The following is a 287-nucleotide window of genomic DNA, read 5'->3' as shown; positions in this document are numbered from 1 at the left end:
AAAAAGAAACTTTGTGAACTCATTACAGTTCGTTGCATAAGAAGATAATGTTCACAGTAAAAACGAACCTGAAATTATGGTGATTAGGTATAAGGAAATATAATGATTCACGTAGAGTGTATAGACAAACAATAAAGATTAGATGTGAGATTAAAGTCTGGATTGTCTACTAGATTATATCTTAGAACTTTGATAAAAGGCAGTATGGGAGAGTGAAAGAGACATATTCATGGTACCATAAAATTCTGAATGGATATATATACACATCCATGATTCAGTAGAGTGTA

This window comes from Penaeus vannamei, chromosome 25, assembly GCF_042767895.1.
Source record: "Penaeus vannamei isolate JL-2024 chromosome 25, ASM4276789v1, whole genome shotgun sequence".
Classification (NCBI taxonomy): Eukaryota; Metazoa; Arthropoda; class Malacostraca; order Decapoda; family Penaeidae; genus Penaeus; species Penaeus vannamei.
The sequence above is the reverse complement of the archived record's forward strand: the minus strand, read 5'-3'. Positions refer to the sequence as shown.